This window comes from Rhinopithecus roxellana, chromosome 19, assembly GCF_007565055.1.
Source record: "Rhinopithecus roxellana isolate Shanxi Qingling chromosome 19, ASM756505v1, whole genome shotgun sequence".
Taxonomy (NCBI): domain Eukaryota; kingdom Metazoa; phylum Chordata; class Mammalia; order Primates; family Cercopithecidae; genus Rhinopithecus; species Rhinopithecus roxellana.
The window spans coordinates 8,674,216-8,695,951 of NC_044567.1; the positions used below are offsets into that span (position 1 = coordinate 8,674,216).

Here is a 21,736-nt window from a genome sequence, read left to right on the forward strand (position 1 = left end):
ATATGTTTGATCTCCAGAAATATCCCTTACAATTAGGCTAGGGATGGCTGAAAAATACACCCAGCTTAGAGATAGCCAGAGGCATGCTGCTGTGAACAGTTTATTATTGAGATTTCTGGAGGCTATGGATGATGGGGAAGATGACATGAAGACTCAGATTTGGAGTCTGTAAATTACTTGAGACTCTCTCAGTGTCATCAGAACTAGAAGAGAAGTCCCAGATGCTGGGAGTGGGAGATGGGAGGGCTAGAGTGTTGTGTCTTCTGGTAAAGAAAACAAACCCATCTCCAGCCCCTTGTGTCTCCTCCTACCTCTGCAAAGCTGCCAGGTACAACTGCTCTGAGTTATTGATGCTAATGACCCACGTAATGGCCCTGCAAAGGATTTCAAATCTGCAAATGATGGCTTTTGCAGGCACCACAAATCACTGAGCCTTGCAATCAAATGCAGAGGAGCCCAGATCACTGAAGGACTTGGGATAATGAATGATAAAATGCAGTTTAATGTGGACAAATGCAAAATAATATGTCTTGGAACAAACAATCAGAAGGAGGACCAGCTGCTAAATGAATTGGTTTGCATTACACTGACCAGGGAATAGAAATGGGCCTGAGCGGCAGCCAAACAATTGACAGAGATGAAGGCTGAAGGGGCCGGTCCCTGTTGTAGAAAACCCCAGAAAAGTCGGAGAATGATCAAGTTAACTCCTGCCTTACAGGCACCTGATACTCCACAAAGAGGAATACAAATGGCCTGACACCCATTCTGAGTTCAATGCTAGCTGTTGCTTCTTAAGCTCCTTGCCAGCTCCTCTGCTGAACCTCCAAACCTGGGGTGCCCCAGGGTTTGGTTGCTAACACAGTTTGGCTATGTCCCTACCCAAATCTCACCTTGCATTGTAATAATCCCCATGGGTCAAGGGCAGGGCCAGGTGGAGATAATTGAATGATGGTGGGGGGTCCTGTTTCCCCCATACTGTTCTTGTGGTAGTAAGTCTCATGAGATCTGATGATTTTATAAATAGGAATACCCCTGCATAGGCTCTCTTGCTTGTTGCCATGTAAGACGTGACTTTGCTCCTCATTCACCTTCTGCCATGATTGTGAGGCCTTCCCAGCTATGTGAACCTGTGAATCAATTAAACATCTTTCCTTTATAAATTACCCAGTTATAGGTACATCTTTATTAGCAGCATAAGAACAGACTAATACAGGTGCCCTAGGACTTGGGCCTTGGCTTTCTCTTCTTCAGCTTCACTATCTCACCAAAGAATCTCAATCAGTCCTGTGTCTTTTAAGAATCATCTATACCCTGAAGATACTCAAAGTTATACCTTCAATTGACCACTCCCTAGCTTAGATCTCTGAGTCAGGGGGTCTCAAAGTTTTCTATGTATTACAATCACCTTGAGGATATTAAAAAAATCTTAATATCTAAAATTTTTTTTAGGAGTGGGACCCAGGCATTAGTTTTAACTCTACAGGTAATTCCAATGTGCAGTCAAGTTTGAGAACCACTGCTCTAGACTTCTATACCCAGTTGCCCACTTAATCTCTCCACTTGGATATAGAAATAGTGTCTCTAATATGACCAAACAAACTTCATTATTATCCTTATTTCACACTTGATCATCTCACACTTGGTCAGTGGATGGGGAAGCTTCCCCCCACTTCCCCATCCACTGATCTCTCAAGCCCCAAACGTAAGCTTGATTCTAGTTTTTTTTTTCTCCCTACCTACAGCTACTCCACCAGCAAATTCTTCAGTTCCAACTTGAAAACATCCAATATCATTCTACTGTGAAGTCCTACCTGTACCACTGCAAGTTTTAATTAGTCTTTGGTTACATTTGGCTCTTCTCTACTCACTTATCCTTCTTGTATCCAAAGTAATCATAGAATTAAAACCAGGTCATGTCACACCCCTGCTTAAAAACCTCCAGTGACTTCTACCCCATGTAGTATAAAATCCAAGCTCATTGTCCTGACTTTTGAAGCCCTCAATGACTTTCTGCATCTTACTTTTCTGATCTCATTTTGTATCATTCATCCTTTATCCATCAGGCTCATTCCCATGTTTGAAATTTTGCACCATTTCATTTGTGTAAAATGTACTTCCTTTGATCTTCACAGGGCTCATTGGGTCTTGTCTTTTAGATGACACCATAAAAATGTCTCCTTCTTAGATCACTCTTAGTCATTCAATATCAATTAGTCATTTATCACCATGTAGTATTTTCTTGTTACCTACAAGGCCTCACTAGAATGTAAATTCCATGAAGCGGGGACCTAGTCTATTTTGTTCACTGCTAAATTCTCAATGCCTAATATAGAGCCTGGCACATAATAGGTGCTCAATAAATACATGTTGAATGAATGAATGAATTCTATCAGTGAAAGAAAGCAAGGCCCAGAGAAACTAGCTTGATTTTATGGCTTGTAGTGGCCATGCTCTATGGTTTATACCAGTGGTTTCCAGGTCATTTTTTTGTTAATCCAAAGTGAAATGAGAACAAATACATCACTGTGTTTCTATCAAATGGAAACAACTTGCTTATATTTTGAGATTATTTACTTCTTGCTTTTTTGGTGTTAAAATGTCCTTGCTCTTATAAAAAGCTATTGATAATATATGACAAGTTATTTGGGAGTTTATTTTAACTTCCTCAACAAAATAAAAACTGTGATAACCCAATAAAGTTTCTAGTTTTCTAAAAAAGTTATGATTGTGGTATCCAGCCTCCAAGAATACTCCTTAATGATTCTTGTCCCCCTGATATTCATGCTCCTGTGTGGTTCCCTCTCATGCTGCGTAGAGTTGACTTGTGAAACCAACAGGATATTGAGTAAATGACAGTGTGCGACTTCCAAGGCCACATCATAAAACATCACAGCTTCCTTCTTATGCTCCCTTGGATCACCTGCTTTGGGGAGAGATGGCTGCAATGTCATGTGAACACTTAAGCAGCCCTATGGGAAATGTGTGTGATGAGGAACTGAGGCCTCCAGCCATCAGCCAGCACTGATTCACCACCCATATGAGTAAGCCACCTTGGAAGAGAATCTTCTACCCCAGTCAAGCCTTCAGATGACTGCATCTTTGGGTGACATCAGACTGCAACTTCTCAAAGACCCCTAGCCAGAACTACCCAGCTAAGCCATTCCCAGATTCCTGAAACTGTGTGAAGTAATGTTTTTTAAGTCATTAAATTTTGGGATAATGAATTATGCAGCAATGGATAACTAATACACTGACTAATAAAATTCCAAGAATCTGGAGACCTCGGCATTGCTGTAATCTTTGAATCATGGTTTGCATGACCGGCTAGTTTAACCACTAAACATCCCTAAGCTTTAGCTTTCTTGTCTATAACATAGAAATAGTATTCATCCCTACTTCTTAGGTTGCTGTGAGGATTAAATGAGATGTCTGTGTTTGGAACTAATATTATTAAATGTTATCATTATTCTTGTTTTATATTATTATGGACTATTTCATGCCTAAATTACTTTGCAGTACCATCTTTTATGCCTGAATTGCATCCCTTTCCCCATCTGCCTACAGAATTACTCTTTATTCCAGACCTAGTACAACTATCTATCTTCTAGGATGCCCTTCTTGACCTCAAAAGAACTGATCCTTTCCTCCTTTGTCCCTGTATTCTTTTCTCTATTATAGCACTTATCACTGTGTATTACAATTAGCTACTGACATGTCCATCTCTTCTACCATATACAATCCTACCAAGCACTTATTTGACTGTTACAACAGGCCAGGTGTTGTCCTAACACTTGTATATATTGACTCATGTAATTTTTACAATAACCCTATGAGGCAAGTCCTATTTTTATCTCTATTTTATATAAGGGGAAACAGAGGCACAGAGAGATTTAAGCATGCAGTAGAGCCAGGATTAAAACCTGGGCATTTTAGCTCCCAGTGTGGTGCTCTCAACCATATCATCCCTCAGAGAAAGGAAGCACCCTATGGACAGAGACCCTGGCTCACTTATGTTGGCGTCCTTAGTACCCACTAGAGTTTTTGGAATATGGGAAGTTTGTAATAAAAATAACAGCAATTATTATCTGCTATATAAAATACTATGCTGAGCACTTTACAAAGCAGGGATTTTAAAAAATTGCCATTTACAAATGAGAACCCTAAGGCTTAGCAAGGCTGAATAACTTGGGGTAAGTAAGGCTCCTAAGAGTGGCACAGCAGTCAGGATTCCAGCCCAGGGCCATTTGATTCCAGGGGCCATTCTTTTTTCATGGCATCATACACTCCCAATCATTTTGAATGAATGAATGAATGAATGATTACATGAATATGTAATAGAATATCATTTGTCATAAATTGGCAAAGGAGAAAGTGAATGATCCACGTGTACTTATTTCTACTTTGAGATAAATATAATTTGAAATAATAATGGGGTTATTGAGATATAAGGAAATGATGCCACAGTAAGAAGAATATTGACTTTGTGCTGGATAACATTCTATTTTATGTGACCTGCTGATTGCCAGTGACAACTTCCAGTATAGAGACTGACATCCTTTACAATTTGAGCTGTCCCCAGCCTCTGTGTGCCCTGTGGTGCAGACAACATGCCTTTTCTCTTTTTTCCCTCCCTTTCTTCGTTCCTTTAGCATTTTAAAATTTATATTTTTAACTGACAAATGAAAATTAAATATATTTATTGTGTGCAATGTGTTGTTTTGAAATACATATATATTGTGGATTGACTAAATATAGCTAATTAACATATGCATTACTTCATATACTTGTTTATTTGTGGAGAGAACACTTACAATCTACTCTTAGCAATTTTTTTTTTTTTTTGAGATGGAGTCTCACTCTTTCACCCAGGCTGGAGTGCAGTGGCGTGATCTTGGCTTACTGCAAGCTCCACCTCCCAGGTTCAAGCGATTCTCCTACCTCAGTCTCCCAAGTAGCTGGGATTACAGGCGTATGCCAACACATCCAACTAATTCTTGTATTTCTAGTAGACACAGGGTTTCACCATGTTGGCCAGGCTGATCTTGAACTCATGACCTCAGGTAATTCGCCTGCCTTGGGCTCCTAAAGTGCCGAGATTACAGCTGTGAGCCACCACACCCAGCCGCTCTCTTAGCAATTTTTAATACTACAATATTTTGATAGGGATTGCTATTAACTATAGTCATCATGTTGTGCAGTAGGGCTATTGAACTTATTCTAACTACAATTTTGTATACTTTGACTGACATCTCTCTAATCTCTCAACTTTCCTCCAGCCTCAGTAACCAACATTCTTCTCTTGACTTCTATGAGTTTAAAATTCCATGTGTGATATGGTTTGGCTATGTCCCCACCCAAATCTCATCTGAATTATCGCTCCTCTAATCCCCATGTGTTGTGGGAGAGACCTGGTGGGAGGTAACTGAATCATGGGATGGGTATTCCCATGCTGTTCTTGTGATAGTAAGTCTCGTGAGAGCTGATGGTTTTATAAAGGGCAGTTCCCCTGCACATGCTCTCTCTGCCTGCTACCATGTAAGACATGCCTTTGCTTCTCTTTCACCTTCCACCATGATTGTGAGGCCTTCCCAGTCATGTGGAACTGTGAGTCCATTAAACCTCTTTATCTTTATAAATTACCCAGTCTTGGGTATTTCTTCATAGCAGTATGAAAATGGACTAATACAACATGTAAGTTAGATCTTGTGGTATTTGTGCCTGGCTTATTTCACTTAGCATAATGTCTTCCAGATTCATCTAGGTTGTCTCAAATGACAGAATTTCTTTTTTTTTCTTTTTAAGGCTGAGTAGTATTCCATTGTGTATATCCATCACATTTTCTTTACCATTACACTTAGGTTGATTTCATATCTTAGCTATTGCAAATAATGCTGCAACAAACATGGTATGCAGATATCATTTCAATATACTGATTCCATATCCTTTCGGCATATAGCAGGACTGGGATTTCCGGATCATATGGTAGTTTTACTTTTTTGAGGAATCTTCATACTGTTTCTGTAATGGCTATACTAATTTGCATTCCCATCAACAGTGTTCCAGGGTTCCCTTTTCTTCACATCCTTTGCACATATTCTCTAACACTTGTTATGTTTCATCTTTTTAGTAATAGATATTCTAAGTTGTGAGGTGATATCTCACTGTGATTTTCATTTGCATTTGTCTGATGATTAGTGATGTTGAACATTTTTTCACATACCTATTTGTCATTGGTATGTCATTTTGAGAAATGTCTGTTCCAATCCTTTGCCCATTTTAAAATCAGGTTGTTTTTACTACTATTGAGTTGCTTGAACTCCTTATATATCTGGGATGTCAACTTCTTATCAGGTATATGGTTTACAAATATTAATACTTTCTCTCCTTCTGTAGGTTGTCTCTACGCTCTTTTTATTATTTCCTTGGCTGCATAAAAGGTTTTCAGTTTTATGTAGTCCCATTTGTCTATTTTGGCTTTTGTTGCCTGTGCTTTTGTGTTCATATAAAAAAAATCATTGCCTAGACTAATGTGATAGACCAATGTTCCCTTATGTTTTCTTCTAGTAGTTTCATAGTTTCAGGTCTTGCATTTAAGTCTTTAGTCCATTTTTAGTTGGCTTTTGTGGTGCATGGTGTGAGTTAAGGGTCAAATTTCATTCTTCTACATGTGACTATCCAGTTTTCCCAACACCATTTATTGAAGAGACTGTCCTTTCCCCACTGTGTGTTCTTGATACCTTTGTTACCCTTGTTAACACATTGGCCTGAGTCAATTTCAGATGTTGCTGAGAAAAAACATCCCAACCCATGGGATACTTACAAATAAAACATGGCTCCTAAAACTTGATTTAAAAGTGCTTTAGCTAATTGACATGTGTTGTGATTCCATATGAATTTTAGGATTTTTTTCTATTTCTATGAACAATGTCATTGGTATTTTGATACGGATTGCTTGAATCTCTAGACCATCCTGGGTAGTACAGACATTTTAACAATATTCTTCCAGGTCATGAGCATGGGATATCCGACTACATTTTTTTTTGTGTCCTCTTCAATTTCTTTTCTTAGTGTTTTATAGGCTTCCTTGAAGACAATTTTTACTTCTTTGGTTAATTTATTCTTAGGGCTTTTTTTGTTAGCTATTGTAAATGGGATTGATTTCTTGATTCCTTTTTCAGATTGATCACTGTTAACAACATATATAAATGCTACAGTTTGTTTTCTGTCTACCTACCTACCTACCTACCTACCTACCTATCTATCTATCTAGATAGATAGATAGCTATATTTTTTACCATTAACCATGGGAATGATAGTTTTTTTTTTTTTAAACATAAGATTATCTCATTTGCAAACAAGGATAATTTGATTTCTTTCTTTCCAACTTGGATACCCATTATTTCTTTCTTTTGCTTAATTGCTCATGACCCCTCCAGTACTATGTTGCATAAATGCAGTGAAAATGAACATCCTTGTCTTGTTTCAGCTCTCATTTCTGTTTATCACTGAAAAGTATTTCATTGTGTAGATGCACCATGGTTAATCCATTAATTATTGGCCTATTGAAGGACATGTTGGTGTTTCTAAGTTTTCACAGTTACGAATAAAGCTCCTAAAAGTATTTGTGTGCAGGTTTTCATGTGGAAATAAGTTTTTTTTATTAATTTCAATGAACACCAAGGAGTGTTATTATGAATTGACCAGTTTCAACTGGCTGTGACTGACTTTGACTGGTTTAGAGCAGCCATCACTGGTTTTGGGTGTCCATGACCAGTTTCAACTGGTTTCCACCAGTTTTGAATGGTCTTGGCTGGTGTTGGCCAGTTTCAACAGGTCTTAGTTGGTTTCAGCCAGTTTCAGCTAGCTTCAGCTGGTTTCATTTGCTTTTGACTTGTTTCAACTAGCTTCTGATAATTTCCACTGGTTATAACAGATTTTTACTAGTTTTAGCCAGTTTTGACTAGTTTCAGTAGGGCTCAACTGGTTCCAGCTGGTTTTGACCAGTTTCTGTTGGTTTTGACTGGTTTTAGCCAGCTTCAGCCAATGTTGGCTGGTTTCATCCAGCTTTGACCAGTTTTAGCTGGCTTCAGCCACTGTTTTGACTAGTTTCAGCTGGCTTCAACTAGTTTAAAGCAGTGGCAGCCAGTTTTAGCTGGTTTTGACTGGTTTAGAACAGTTTAGGCTCCTCTGGGCAATTATATATTTTTCTTTAAAAAAAATAATTTCAACATTTTTGACTTGGGGTTATATGTGCAGGTTACCTGGGTATATTGCATGATGCTGAGTTTGGGATATGATTGCCCCCATCACCAAGGTGTACTATACTATAGCACCCAATGGTTTTTCAGCTTTTGACCCCCTATCCACCCCCCAATCATCTAGTAGTCCCCAGTGTTTGTGTTTGACATCTTTATGTCCATGAGTACCCAATGTTTACCTCCTATTTATAAGTGAGAACATGCAGTATTTGATTTTCTGTTTCTACATTAATTTGCTTAGGATAATGGCCTCCAGCTGCATCCATGTTACTGCAAAAATCATGATTTCATTCTTTTTTTATGTCTGTGTAGCATGTCATGGTGTATATGTACCACATTTTCTTTATTCAGTTGACTGTTAACGGGGAGCACCAAAGCTGATCCATGTCTTTGCTATTGTAAATATTACTGTGATGAACAGAGGAGTGCATGTGTCTTTTTGGTAGAACAATTTATTTTCTTTTGGATATATACCACATAATGGGATTGTGAGGTTGAATGGTAGTTCTTTTCTAAGTTCTTTAAGAAATCCACCCCTGGCTGGGCATGGTGGCTCACACCTGTAATTCCAGCACTTTGGGAGACTGAGGTGGGTGGATAACCTGAGGTTGGGAGTTTGAGACCAGCCTGACCAACATAGAGAAACCCTGTCTCTACTGAAAATACAAAATTAGCTGGGCATGGTGGCACATGCCTGTAATCCCAGGTACTTGGGAGGCTGAGGCAGGAGAATCGCTTGAACCTGGGAGGCAGAGGTTGCAGTGAGCCGAGATCGCGTCATTGCACTCCAGCCAGGGCAACAAGTGCGAAACTCTGTCTCAAAAAAATAAAAAATGAAATAAAAATAAAAACGGCTCCAAATTGCTTTCCAAGTGGCAGAACTAATTTATATTCCCACCAATAATGCATAAGTGTTTCCTTTTTCTCCACAGCCTTGCCAGTATTTGTTGTTTTTTGACTTTTTAATAATAGCCATTCTGACTCGTATGAGATGGTTTCTCTTTGTGGTTTTGATTTGCATTTCTCTGATGATTAGTGACATGGAACATTTTGTTGTTGTTCACTTGTATGCTTTCTTTTGAGAAGTGGCTGTTCCTGTCTTTTGCCCCCTATTTAATGGGATTATTATTATTATTTTGCTTCTTCGGTTGTTTAAATTTCTTGTAGGTTCTGGATATCAGAGCTTTGTTGGATGCATAGTTTGTGAATATTTTCTCTAATTCTGTGGGTTGTCTCTTTACTCTGTTGATAGTTTCTTTTGCTGTGTAGAAGATCTTTAGTTTAATTAGGTACCACTTGTCAATTTTTGTTTTTGTTGCAATTGCTTTTGAGGACTTATTCATAAACTATCTCCCAAGGCCAACATCCAGAATGGTGTTTCCTAGGTTTTTTTCTAGGATTCTTGTAGTTTGAGGTCTTACATTACATCATTAATATATCTTGAGTTGACTTTTGTATAGGTGAAAGGTAGGGGTCCAGTTTCATTCTTCTGCATATGGCTAGCTGGCTATTACAGCACCATTTATAGAACAGGAAGTCCTATTCCCATTGCTTATTTATTCCCACTTTGTTGCATATCAGATAGCTGTGGGTGTATGGCTTATTTCTAAGTTCTGTATTCTGTCCCATTGTTCTATGTGTCTGTTTTTGTACCAGTATCATACTGTTTTGGTTACTGTGGCCTTATAGTTAGTTTGAAGTTAGGTAATACGATTCCTCCAGCTTTGTTCTTTTTGCTTAGAATTGCTTTGGCTAATCATGTTCTTTTTTGGTTCCATATGAATTTTAGAATAGTTTTTTCTATTTTTGTGAAAAATGATGGTAGCTTGCTAAGAATAGCATTGAATCTGTAGATTGCTTTGGGCAGTATGGCCATTTTAACAATATTGATTCTTCCAATCCATGAGCATGGAATATTTTTCCATTTGTTTGTGTCTTCTATGATTTCTTTCACAATTTTTTTGTTTGTATTTGTAATTCTCTTTGTAGAGATCTTTCTCCTCCTCGTTTAGATGTACTGCGATATGTGTGTGTGTATGGGGGGCTATTGTAAGTGGGATTGTGTTCTTGATTTGACTCTCAGCTTGAATGTTATTGGTGTATAGAAATGCTAAATTTTTGTATCCTGAAACTTTACTGAAGTAATTTTATCAGTGCCAGCAGCTTTTTGACCGAGTCCTTAGGGTTTTCTAGGTATCATATCATCAGCAAAGAGAGATAGTTTGACTTATTCTTTCCCTATTTGGATGCCTTCTATTTCTTTTTCTTGCCAGATTGCTCTGGCAAGGACTTCCAGTACTGTGTTGAATGGAAGTAGTGAGAGTGAGCATCCTGCGCTTTTTCCGGTTCTCAAGGGGAATGCTTCCAGCTTTTGCCTGTTCAGCATCATGTTGGCTGTGGTTTTGTCATAGATGGCTCCCATTATTTTGAGTTTGTTTCTTTGATGCCTTGTTCCTTGAGCGTTTTTATTACTTAGGGATGTTGGATTTTATTAAAATCTTTTTCTGTATCTACTGAGATAATTATATGGTTTTTGTTTTTTTTTCATATTTGTTTTTTATTATGTTTTATGTTCTAGGGTACATGTGCACAACGTGCAGGTTTGTTACATATGTATACATGTACCACGGTTTTTGTTTTTAATTCTGTTTATGTGGTGAATCACATCTACTGATTCGTATATATTGAACCAACCGTGCATCCCAGGAAGGAAGCCTATTTGATCACGGTGAATTAACTTTTTAATGTGCTGCTGGATTCGGTTTGCTAGTTTTTCATTGCAGATTTTTACATCTATGTTCATCAAGGATATTGACCTTTAGTTTTCTTTTTTGTTGTTGTGTCTTTGCCAGGTTTTGGTGTCAGGGTGATGCTGGCTTCATAGAAAGAGTTAGGGAGGAATCCCGCCTCCTTGATTTTTTGGAATAGTTTCAGTAGAGTAGGTACCAGCTCTCCTTTGTTTATATGGTAGAATTTGGCTGTGAATCCACCTGATTTGGTCTTTTTTTTTTTTTTTTTGGCTGGTAGCTTTTAAATTACTGATCCAATTTTGGAACTTAATATTGGTCTGGGTTTCCATTTAATCTTGGGAGGTTGCATATATTCAGAAATGTATTTACTTCTGTGGGATTGTTGTAATGTTACCTTCACAGTTTCTGATTGTGCTTACTTGGACCTTCTCTCTTTTCCTTTGGTAGTATAGCTAGTGGTCTATTGATCTTGTTTATCTTTTTAAAAAGCCACCTTCTGGATTTTTTTATTCTTTGCATGGATTTTTGGATTGCCAATTTATTCAGTTCTGCTCAATTTTAGTTATTTCTTTTATTTTGCTAGCTTTGAGGTTAGTTCGTTGTTGTTTGTCTAGTTCCTCTAGGTGTGATGTTAGATTGTTAATCTGAGATCTTTCTAACTTTTTCAGGCTGGTGTTGAGCACTATAAACTTTCCCCTTAACATGGCTTTTGCTATATCCCAGAGATTTTGGCATGTTGTGTCTCTGTTTTTATTTATTTCAATGAACTGTTGGACTTCTTGAATAGAACCACAAAAGCATAGGCAGCAAAAAACAAACATGCATCAAACTAAAACAAGTTTGATGCAACTATATTCTTCTGCATAGCAAAGAAAACAATAGAGGGAAGAGACATCCTATAGATTGATATGTGTATATATCTGTGTCTACGTGTTTTGGCTTTGGGAAATTAGTAAACCACAGGACTTTGATTTTAATTTATGCACATGGGTAGGTATCTCCCAGGGGCCTCTTAAGAGAGAATAATGCAATGTAATGGAAAAAAAAAAGCATCGTGTTAGAGCTGGACTCTACCAGTACCATCACCTATGTATTATCTGCATGTGGGCAAATTACTTAAACTCTCTGTACCTTTACCTTCCTATCAGTAAAATGGGAAGAGTAACATGTATTTTAGTTTCATGGTGAGGATTAAACATACATAAAGCTCTACCTGACTTGGGCTTCCCATTCATCTCTGAGCTTATCTCCCCAAAGCACATTTCTCTCCAGTTGCGTTAGTTTCTTAGTCATTCCTCAAATTCACTGGACAAGTGCCTGCCTCAGGGCCTTTGTACCAGCTCTTCCCTTTGCTCATTTTCTTCTCAGATCCCCAAATGGCTCACCACATCAAGTCTTGGCTGTCATGTCCCCTCCTCCATGAGGCTTGTCCTGACTCCTCTGATTAGTTCTGTATCCTCCTCCTGCCACTGTCAAGACCCTTTGCTTTGCTTTCTCTTCTTTCCATAGCAGTTAACATCTCCTTGTAGATGAGACATTGTATTTATTTATTAATTAGTATCTATCTATCTCCAACTGCTAGAATGTAAGCCATATGAGGGTCAGGGTCTTTGTGTTTTACACTGATGTATCCCCAGCAACTAGAACATAGTCTGGCACATAGAAGGCACCCTATAAATATTCACTGAATGAATGAATAAACAAATGATTGCATGAATGAAATCACTCGGTACAGTGCCTGGCATATTGTACACATCTAAGGAATGTAGCTATTATTACTGTTACCTGGATTCCCCCAGGCTACTTCATCCTGGAGCTATGAATAATTTTAATGCCCCATTTCACTACTTGCCAAACCTGCACACCGGCAGGATGTCACCCTCCTTTTCGACCACCACCGTGATGTCTCCTCCAGTCATTTATAATTGGGGCCAGGTGGCCATCTGATTTTGTTCTTTAGCTCTGGACTTGTGGTGGCGTTAGGTACTTGAAGTCCTGTGGGGGTGGCCCCTCTCTGTCCAGCAGCTGCTGCCCTCTGTGGGATACTGCTTTCCTGCCTCCCTGCTGGCTCCTGCTGCTTCCTCATCACCTTGCCAGACACAGCAGATGCTGCTGCTGCTACTGTTGCTGCTTCCCATCCTTTCTGACTGCTGTCGCTAGGTTCTCCCTAGAAACTCAGAAAATGCTCCGCTCCCTCCCCCTCCGTCTGGCTGGCTCATCTGGACCCTGAAGTGAAGCAGCGTGTGCTCCAAGCCTTTCAAGGTCACTGGTCAAAACAAGTCTTCTTCAGTTTTCACTTAGGACCAGTATCTGACAAAGAGACACCATCGTGCCCTTAATTTTCTTGTCTCCCTTCTGTTTTTCTTCCTGTTTTACTGAGGTATAATTGATAAAAGGCATTTGTGTATATTTAAGGTCTACAGAATGACTTTTTAATATTTGTAGACACTGTGAAATAATCAGTCAAGTTAATTAACATATCCATCACCTCACATAGTTACCTTTTCTCTTTTTTCTTTGGTAGGAACACTTAAGATCTACCCTCATACAAATTTCAAATACACAATACAGTATCGTTAACTGTTGTCACATTACAGTGCATTAAATCTCCAGAGTTTATTAATTTTGCATACTGATACTGTACCCTTTGCCCTAATCTCCTAATTTGCCCCTCCTTCCAACCCCTGGTAACCACCACCTACTCTCTGCTTCTGTGAGCTTGACTATTTTAGATTCCATATATAAGACATCACATAGTATTTGCTTTTCTGTGCCTGGCTTATATCACTTAGCCTAATGTCTTCCAGGTTCATCCATGTTGCAAATGGCAGGATTTCCTTCGTTTTTAAGGCTGGATAATATTCCATTTTCACTACACATTCATCTGTTCATGAACATTATGTTGTTTCCATATCTTAGCTATTATGAATAAGGCTGCAGTGAACACGGGAATGCAAATATCTGTTCAGGATACAAATAGTTTATTTCCTGGGCTGAGCGTGGTGACTCACGCCTGTAATCCCAGCACTTTGGGAGGCCAAAGTGGGTGGATCACCTGAGGTCAGGTGTTCGAGACCAGCCTGGGCAACATGGTAAAACCCTGTCTCTACTAAAAATACAAAAAAATTAGCTGGGTGTGGTGGTGGGCGCTTGTAACCCCAGCTACTCGGGAGTCTGAGGCAGGAGAATCGCTTGAAACCAGGAGGTGAAGCTTGCAGTGAGCTGAGATCATGCCATTGCATTCCAGCCTGGGTGACAAGAGTGAAATTCCGTCTCAAAAAAAATTAATTAAAAAAAAATTACTTCCTTTGGGTACACACCCAGAAGTGGGGTTGCTGGATAGTAAGGTAGTTTTATTTTTAATTTTTTGAGGAGCCTCCATAGTGCTTTCTAGTTTTCTTTGAACTAACCTCCTCCTTTTCTTGCAACCAGAGACACACACAGCCCCAAGGCCTACTAATTCCTGCAAATGCTTGTTTGCCAGCAGGTGTCCGCTGGTCTCTCATGCCCACTTTTTGCTTAGCTTCAGCCAAGACATTTCTCCAGAGCATAACAAAAAACAGTCATCATTTTTAAAAATACAGAAAAAAATCTATTGCTTGATTGCATGTTGGTAGACTGCTGTTCCCTTTGACGGTCCAGTTCTGCATGACAAGTCTACTTGCATGTCCTGACAGATGGCCCATGGTAACGGGGCATTGCTGATCTTGTTACAATGAAATCTATTAAATGAAAAATTCTCCCCAGCAGATGTGTATACCAGCTTCATCCCCATGTGGGTATCAATCTCTTTATGAGACATTGTTTTGGTGGTATTTATAAGCAGACAGTTGTAGGATAAAGAGAGAGAGGTGACTGCTATTAGTATTAATTATAATCTCTTGCATTTAGTGCTTCATGCTTTTTCAAAAATGTTTCCACAGCTGTTCCTTTATTTGATTCTTACAACATCCCCAAGGGGTAGACATCAGAAATGAGGGTAAAGGATGGGGGAAGGTATGCAAAGTACTTTCCTTCCTTCTTTTCAAGATGTTAGAATAAGTTTGCATCATGGTTGTGGCTAGAGGCCTGGCCAACAGGTGGTAGGCCGCATGATGCTGCAGAGAGAACCAGACTTGGAATCCCAGCTCTGCCTTTGAAACAGGAGAGCGTCCTTGGAAAACTGGTGAATGTCCCGGCCAGTGAAATAGTCTTAGCTGGGTTGCTGCAGTGGCCGCCTAACAGGTCTCCCTGCTGTCCTTGTCTTGCTTCCATCTGTCCTCAATGCAGCAGCCAGAGGGAGTGTTTTAAGTCATACTTCAGATCATATCACTGCACTGTTCACAGACCCTCCCAAAGCTCCCCACCCCACTCAGAGTAAGAGCAGAATCCTGGCAATGGATGACAAGACCCCTGGGTTTTGTCTGACGTCTTCTCTGGCCGCTTCTCCCACCTCCGTTTGCTCACACTCTGGCCACATTGGCCTCCTTGGTGCTCCTTGAACATGGCACAGTTCCATGGGCCTCAATGGCACCTGCTTCCTCTGCTGCCACATTCTTCTCCACCTGTGCTTGGCTTACCCCCTCACGGCCTTCCATCTGCTCACCTTCTCCATGATGCCTGTCCTAACTACTCTATGCTTCCCTTGCCTGCCTAGCCTCTCCTTCCTAATCCTTGTCACCTGTTCTCTGGATTGCTTTTCATGACAGCACTTACCATCGCCTAACATCCCATAAGTGGTTGTGTTCCTGGGGCTACCAGAACACCACAAACTGAGGGACATGGATGGAGCTGGAAGCCATTATCCTTAGCAAACTAACACAGGAACAGAAAAGCAAACACTGCATGTTCTCAGTCATAAGTGGGAGCTGAACAATGAGAACACATGGACACAGGGAGGGAAACCACACACCCCGGAGCCTATGGGGGCAGGAGTGGAGGGAGCAGGGTGGGAGAGCATCAGGATTAAGCTAAGACATGTGGGGCTTAATACCCAGGTAATGGATGGATGGATAGGTGCAGCAAACCATCATGGAACACGTATACCTATGAAACAACCCTCTATGCCCTGCACACGTATCCCAGAACTTAAAATTAAAAAAAAAAAGATTTTTTTTTTCAAAAGTCTGTCATCAAGGTGCTGGCCGGGTTGGTTCCTTCTGGAGGCTGGGAGGGGGATCTGTTCTGTGCTGTCTCCTAGCTTCTGGTGGTTGCTGGCAGTCCTTGGCATTCCTCGGCTGGTGACACTATCACTCCAGCCTCTGCCTCTGTTCTCACATGGTTGTCTTCTGTCTGTCTCCAAATTTCCCTCTTCCCATAAGGACACCATTTATTGGATCAGGGCCCACCTTAATTCAGTATGACTTCATCTTAACTTGATTGAGTACATCTGCAAAGACCCTGGACCTTATTCCAAATAAGGTCACGTTCAGAGGTTCTAGGGGTTAGGACTGCAACATATCTTTTTGGAGGACTCGATTCAACCCGTAACACTCTCACTTATTTTTATTATGTTTCTTGTTTGTTTACCTCTGCTCAGTAAACTGCGAAGATTAGGACTTTCAATATATGAGCTGGTAGGATCCCGTGATACTCGGAAATGGCAGCTTCCTTCCCTCAAGTTCTTAATCCCCTTTAAATATTATTTATATCCCCAAATGAAAGTCTCATAATAGTTAATTCTCAGTTACTCACCCATGTTTGGTAACTGGCCAAGAAAGCAATTTCACAGTCATTTGTACTGTATTGCCAGAAAAATCCTATTTTGACAAATTAGACATTCTATCAAAGTTTCTAGCTTGCATTCACATTCCATTTACCTAGAGGCTGCCACAGTTCTACAAAAGGTTTTATGACTAGAGACAGAGTTCTGAGACACATTGTCTCCACTCAGAACCTCCTTCTGTGGACCTTGTAGTCACCATGTGTACCTCTGGCCACCCCACCTGCCCTGGGTCTTGCCCTCAGCTTGGCACCTTACCCAGATTTCACAAGTGCTTCTCAGAATCAGCCAACCAGACTGGAGAATCTGACCCCTACCATGTGAGACTCAGAAGGGGTCCTAAAAATCATTCCTTTATTCACTTTACAATATATTTCTTGAGCACCTATTATGTGCCAGGCATTGTGAGTTTCCTATTCTGTTCCCTTTGAACCTCACAGCACTGTGCAAGATAGATATTATGGTCTCGGCATTCCAGATGAGAGCACAGAGGCCAAGAGCAGTTGAGAGACTTGCTGTGACTACTCAGCTAGCAGGCAGTAGATCCAGATTCAGATCCAGCATTGCCTGGATCTGGAGCCCTTTCCATGACCTTGCCTTGAACTACTGGGCCTCTGCTTTTCAATCACTATCATCCTTGGTGGCACACTAGATAGCCAATAGATGGCTGATGACAGGTCATTCTTGCTCTCAGGCTTGAAGAAAATTTTGCATACTAGTTGACATTTTCTCTTTTACAGAGTATTTTTACCTTTATAAGATCACGTTCATGAAGGCAGAGCAGGTGCTGTGTGATGGTGGCTTCCACCTGTACCCCAGACTCCCTCTTCTCCTTTCTCTACTCTGCCTGGAGTCCTACCATGTGCATGGCACTCACTGGCTCCCATACCTCTGGCTATCAAAGGTTCCTGCCATGGCCACCCTGGAAGGAAACCAGAGGGAGGTAGACAGGGAGATCAGGGCCCTTCTACCCTGGTTCCTGCTCTGTGAAATTGTCTCAGGCTGGCTGTGTCCCAAAGGTTCCTGGTTCTCTCAGGGATGCCAACTCTACAAGAATCTCTCCCCTTCCAGTTCCTATAACCTCTCCTTCCTTTTGTCTCTTTAGACCTTGGAGTAGTAACAGCCAGGCTCTTTCTATCTTCGGGTTAGTACATTATCTCTGGTGGCTCCCTTACCCAGGCCTTTGGGAATGGTTTTTTGTAATATATTCTCCTCAAATAATTCAATTTGGAGTGTTCTGTATGTATCCTGCTGGGAGGTTGTTGTATACAAATCACTGAGCCCATTTAGCAGAGAAGGAGACTGAAGCTCAGGGAGGCTAAGTGTCTTTCTCTAGGTTGTATTGTGGAGAAAGTGGCTGACTGGGGACTTGAATGAGGACCCTAGTTTCATGCTCTGAGGGAAAAGAGGAATGTCCAACTGGCCTGAGATAAGCCTCTGGTAAAATGTACTGTATGTAATAGGTAATCAATAAATGTTGGCTGATGACAAACATGTTTTATTTGTTCATTAGTATAGTGATTACATTCTAAATAACTCCAACAAGGAAGTCAGCACATTTGGAATATCATTATCTTGCCATGATAATATCTTTCCATGGAAAGATAATGATATTCCAGACTGGGAGTGTCCCTAGCAGATCTGAGTCTGTGTATTGGCCCTGGGGTGGGCAAGCCCCTTAGACTCTATGGTTTCATTCTCTTTGTTTACAAAATTGAGATAAGGCCTCATTCTCTCCCTACCCCACCCCACCCCATCCCATATTGTTTTGAGAATAAAATGAGAGGATGTGTGTCAAGGGTGTATTTTGGCAATAGTCTCTGAGCCATTTTCTGAGCACCTCCATACTGTTGACACTCAAGATAATATTTCATCAGCATTCCATTCAGGGTCCTCCCTTAATGAGGTGTGCGATGTACAAGAGTCGTGGGGTGGCAAAGGATGGGCTCCTGAGGAAACACTTAGGAAACTGGGCTTTCTGCCATTAAAGGAGACAAACCTTTGTGGTGACCTAATTAAAGTTTTTAAAATTCAATTTGGACAGTTAGCAAGCTAGGCTCCTTTCCAGGAAAAATAAGGAGTCAGTGCATGACCTAACCAGTCCCGGGCTGCTTGCCATTCCAAACAGCTGCAGTAAGTTTATCACCTTCTTTCAGGGACTGAGGTTCCCAGGCACAGACTTGGATAAGGAAGGATGTCCTGTGGGGTCACACTGATGCTGTGGCCCAAGAGTGGTTGCCATGACTCGAGAAAGGTTATGAAGTATGGTTTTCACTAAAGGAAAAATGATCTATTTCGATTGTTCTATGGAAGCTTGTGGGTTATAAAAAAGTATCCTTTCAAATCCACCCATCCATGTACCTAACCATCGATCCATCCATCCATTCATCCATCCATCAATGCATGCATGCATCTATCATTTATTCATTCATCCATCCATCATCCAGCCATCATCCATCCATTCACCTATTCTTCCAGCCATTTATTCACTCATCTCTGTATTCATCCATCTAACACATACTGAGTTGCTACTCCCACCAAACACTAGAGATTCTATACTAAATATGACACAATCAATACTTTGAAAGAGCCCAGGCTTCATGTAAATGCACATAACTGAAACAATGGTTACAAACACAAGGCGTGAAGTCCAAAGACCTTGGTTTGAGAGTTGACTTTGTAATTTAAGCAGCCCTGTGGTCTTGGGTTTCTAGGCCATATTTTTCATCCGTAAAATAATTAACTGAACTCAAGGAATGTTCTCTATGATCTCTTCATGGTCAGATATGCTAAGATTCTCTATGCAAGCAAATTCAGTGCAAGGTGAGATCATCATGTGAGTGCAGACAGTGCAATAATCTAGTCAGTGGTCTCCTCTGTCCACCTTGCCCATCCACTCTATCTTCTATCTTCTACAGTGTAGGCAGAATCACCTTTTCAAAAGAAAATCTATCACAGCTGGGTGTGGTGGCTCATACCTGTAATCCCAGCACTTTGGGAGGCTACAGTGGCGGATCATCTGAGGTCAGGAGTTCAAGACCAGCCTGGCCAAAATGGCAAAACCCCATTCTCTGCTAAAAATACAAAAATTACCCTGGTGTGATGGCATGCACCTGTAATCCCAGCTATCAGGGAGGCTGAGGCAGGAGAATCGCTTGAACCTGGGAGGTGGAGGTAGAGGTTGCAGTGAGCCAGGATCACACCCTTCCACTCTAGCCTGGGCGACAGAGTGACTCTGTCTCAAAAAAAAAAAAAAAAAAAAAAAAAAGAAACGAAAATCTGTCACATCTTTCTTTTCATTCATCCCTGTAGTGGTGGATTCTATTCCTCTTTGGCTAAAGATCAACATTCTTAAGGAAGGTCTTTGCAGCTCTTCCCATACTTCATAACCTTTCTTGAGTCATGGCAACCACTCTTGTGCCACAGCATCAATGTGACCCTACAGGACATCCTTCCTTACCCAAGTCTTCCCAATACAAAAACAGCTCATTTTGTATTAAGCCTTGACTTGCTTTCTTTGCTCCTCAAACTTGCTATGTTCCCTCTTATTACAAGGCTTCCGTGTGGACCACGTGTACCTTTCCCCATCTTCTATCCTGGGAGAACTGCTCATCCTTCAGATAGCAGCCTACTCACCATTTCTTCAGGGACACTTTCTCTCACCTCCCAGGTGAGGCCTGGCTCCTATATATACACATAGATCAATGTTTCTTCCTTTTAGAGCACAAACCTCAACCCTTAACCCTAGCAGAGGGATCCTTAGTTAACATCCCCACCGGTCTACCAGCCTCATGGGAGAAGGAACTGGGATCTAGTTTGCTCACTACTGCACTCCCTAAAACAGCGCTTGGCACATAGAAGGCCCTCAGCAAGCATTTTTCTGAACAAACATGGGGAATATGGTGAGTGCCCTAGGCTGACAAATATGAATTCTTCACACCTGGAGATAAGGACAGGGAACTAGCATCCTTATTAGGGTAATTCACTTGAAAAAAATGCCTCAAAAGAAAGTCACCTATATGTTGCAAATTCACTGCACATAAGAGCAAGGTGCTTTCTAAACCCCATTAGGTAGCCCAGGGTGTCTCTCAAACCTAAGGGGGAGGACACTTTTGAACCAAAATGGATGTAACAATAGCTGTGAAGCCACTGCTGAGCTGTTGACGGAGGGTATAGGTGACAGGTAGAGATGGAGAAAACCAAAGGTCAGAGAGACAGAATTTGACCAAGGGTCTCTGCCACTGTGCAAGGTAGGGGTAGTTTTTCAGTCTAGAATATTGGTTAAATAGTTGTAAAAGCCCTAGAGGAAAAAGAACAATCCATAGTTGTTCTTGAATGTGGTTAAAAAGCATTTTGAGTAGGAATCTGTGTAGCACAGTGGTTGAGGGCATGTCAGACAGGCCTGGTTGAAGTCATGGTTCCAGCACTGAGTAGCTGTGCAGTGCTGTGCAAGTCACTGTGCTCTGAGCCTCAATTTCCTCATTTATGGGGATAATGGTATGTTTACCATTGGGCTGTTGGAAGAGGAAACGGAGTATGTAAGCTCATGCTTAACACAGGGCCTGGCCTACACTCAGGGCTCTTAAGTAAAAGCTGTTGCCAGTGAGATGAATTACTTTGTCATAATTCTATGCTCACCTAACTGTCCATCTGGTCTGCATTTGATTCTTGAGTAAACCCATTTGCCAGAAATGGATTCTTATGGAACCTGTTCCTTTCTGTGGCTCTAAACCTTGACTTCTCTCTTTTCCTCCATAGCATACCAAATATAGCAGCAACTTGCATTGGCTCTCCTTTCAAAATGCATGCAGAATCCAGTTGCTTCTCTCTCCTTTTGCTGCTACTGCCCTGGTTCAAGCTGTCAGTATCTCTTTCCTAGATGACTGTAGTGGCCTCCTAATAGGCCTGCCTGCTGGGGCCTTTACCCTCTATGGTCTCCTCTTGGCTAATAGCCAGAAAAAATCTGCTAAAAGCTAAATCAGATCATGCCACTCCCCTGCTTGAAGACCTCTGATGGCCCCTATCAC

The 21,736-nt window shown here is 40.9% G+C and overlaps 1 protein-coding gene across 4 annotated transcripts in view; it reads right to left on the reverse strand.

Annotated features, from left to right (window-relative positions):
• CA10 (carbonic anhydrase 10) overlaps positions 1-21,736 on the reverse strand; it is a 556,725-nt gene that overhangs the window by 49,865 nt on the left and 485,124 nt on the right. The gene's annotated exons all lie outside the window — the stretch shown is intronic.